The sequence below is a fragment of the Bidens hawaiensis genome, unplaced genomic scaffold, assembly GCF_021521415.1.
Source record: "Bidens hawaiensis isolate Kalapana, Puna unplaced genomic scaffold, B.hawaiensis_p1.1 tig00051009_1, whole genome shotgun sequence".
Lineage (NCBI taxonomy): Eukaryota > Viridiplantae > Streptophyta > Magnoliopsida > Asterales > Asteraceae > Bidens > Bidens hawaiensis.
In genome coordinates, this window is record NW_027499153.1 from 10,001 (window position 1) to 12,500 (window position 2,500).

The 2,500-nt window shown below is 52.9% G+C and overlaps 1 non-coding gene across 1 annotated transcript; it reads left to right on the forward strand.

The window, feature by feature from the left end:
• Window positions 1-2,066: 2,066 nt before the first annotated feature.
• Window positions 2,067-2,185, forward strand: LOC143598871 (5S ribosomal RNA). Its single transcript, XR_013147205.1, has one exon. It is a non-coding gene; the product is annotated as a 5S ribosomal RNA (ribosomal RNA).
• Window positions 2,186-2,500: the final 315 nt, after the last annotated feature.

Consider the following 2,500-nt stretch of genomic DNA (forward strand, 5'->3'; position numbering starts at 1 on the left):
CTTGCCCATGGGCGCCTTGGTATGCCTTGAACGTGCCTTTGGCCTGCCTTGGCATGCCTTTGGCTTGCCTTGGCCTGGCCATGTGCGTGCCGGGGCATGCCTTGGCCGAGCCTTGCATGCCCAAGACGTGCCTTTGGCTTGCCTTGGCATGCCTTTGGCTTGCCTTGGCCGTGCCTAGGCATGCCTTTGGCTTGCCCATGGGCGCATTGGCATGCCTTGGCCGTGCCTTTTGCTTGCCCATGGGCGCCTTGGCATGCCTTGGCCTGGCCATGGGCGTGCCTAGGCATGCCTTTGGCTTGCCTTGGCCGAGCTTTGGCATGCCTTGGACGTGCCTTGGCCTGGCCATGGGCGCCTTGGCATGCCGTTGGCTTGCCCATGGGCGTGCCTTGGCATGCCTTTGGCTTGCCCATGGGCGCCTTGGCATGCCTTGGGCTGGCCATGGGCGTGCCTTGGCAAGCCTTGGCCTGACCATGGGCGTGCCTTGGCACGCCCTAGACGTGCCTTTGGCTTGCCTTGGCCGTGCCTTTGGCTTGCTTTGGCCGTGCCTAGGCATGCCTTTGGCTTGCCCATGGGCGCCTTGGCATGCCTTGGCCTGGCCATGGGCGTGCAACTTTGGGGCAGTATACTCGGGTCGTTGTGCAAGAAACCAAGTCGTTGGGCAAGCTTCGTATGCAACATGGGGGAGGGGCTTTGGTTTCTCGTACGTTGAACCTCCATATTTTAGCTTGGTAGCCAACTTTGCCCAGGCATGGGCGCTCAACACCCACCCCTTCCCTATATATGCATTCTGAACAGTTAGCATAGTGACAGGAACAGATATTAAATTTTTGAGGAATCATAATTTTTGAAAACCCTACCAAACGAGGTCGGATTGACACGAAATTTGGCGTGGGGCATCGGGACATTGAAATATGAGTTTCCCAAAAAAAAAATTTTGGTTTTCGGGTCGGGACGGGCCGCTTGGTGGGCCCGGTTGGTCCGTAAGGCCTTTGGTGGGGGCAAGGTGTCCAAACGGGGTTGGATCGACACGAGGCTCTGTGAGGGTACTCGTGACCATGAGATATGACTGTCCAAGAGAAATGAACCCCCTTTCGTGTCGTGAAGGGCCCGCGGGCCGGGCTTGGTGGGCCCGTGGGCCTGTTTTGGGCAACTCCGCTTTAATGACACGAGGCGTTGCGTCCGGGACATGAGAGGAAACTTTATGAGCGGTTTATGGGGTCGGGGTTGGTAACCTCATGTTTTCGGGTCAACACGTTGACCGTGTCGTGCTCGGGCCCTCGACGTCACCACAAGTTTCACGAAAATGGGACTTGTAGCGGGGAAGCATTATCATGGGTATAGGTGGTGTGTTATGGAATCGTTAGTCGGTCACGATCGTTAGTCAGTCATGTGTTTAAAACGTAGATCCGTGTCGTGCTCGGACCCGAATGCGGACCGGGCTCGCTCGACATCAACGTTCCAGGTTTTTTTACAGAATGGGTCGACGTTAACGGGTATGGAATCATGACATCATGTCTTCGGGTTAACCCGAAGCCGATGGACCGTAACAGGTTTGTCGAACAGCGTGCTAACCTTACCGGGCAGCGGGCCAGGTTTGCCGGGCAACGTGGATACTTTACCGGGCAACGCCGACATTTTATCGGGTAACGTGCTAACCTTACCGGGCAACGTGCCCAGGTTACCGGCAACGTGCCGTGCATTTATCGGGTAACGTGCCAGGTTTACCGGCCAGCTTTGGTTTTGCAAGTCATTGTGGCCAGGTTATCGGGCGACGTGACTTGCGAACATGAGAGGAAACTTTATGACCAGCTTATCGGGTAAAGTGCCAGGATTACAGGCCAGTTTGCTAAATGTCATGTGGTGATTGTATAAAACAATATAATCATGGTGGATATACACATTCATAGCATTGCAGCTACTTGTGCCTCGTATCCACAGAACTTCACAGTTAAGCGTGCTTCGTCTAGAGTAGTACTAGGATGGGTGACCCCACTGGGAAGTCTTGATTCTTTTATTTTTTTACCTTTTGGGAAATGTATAAATGAATAAGCTAATGCTTCTATTTCGGTTGCGATCATACCAGCACTAATGCACCGGATCCCATCAGAACTCCGCAGTTAAGCGTGCTTGGGCGAGAGTAGTACTAGGATGGGTGACCCCCTGGGAAGTCCTCGTGTTGCAACCCTTTTTTTTGATACTTTTATGTTTTTGTGCATGACTTGGTGCCATGTTTGGGTTGAGTTGTTTTGTGCATTTCCAACTTTCTCGCAAAAGTTCAAGACACGTGCCATTTCAACTTGGTGCCGCGCCAACACTTGTATGATTTACATACGGCCAGCCTCGGGCTCGTAGTTGGACTGTATGAGTTTAAGCTTGGTGCCGCGCCAACACTGACAACACTCGTACGAATTTCATGTGTGTAATATATATACAGCCTCTTTGCCTTATTAGGTTCAGGGTGGGAGAATTGGGTTGGTTTTGTTTGAGTTGGACAAGTACT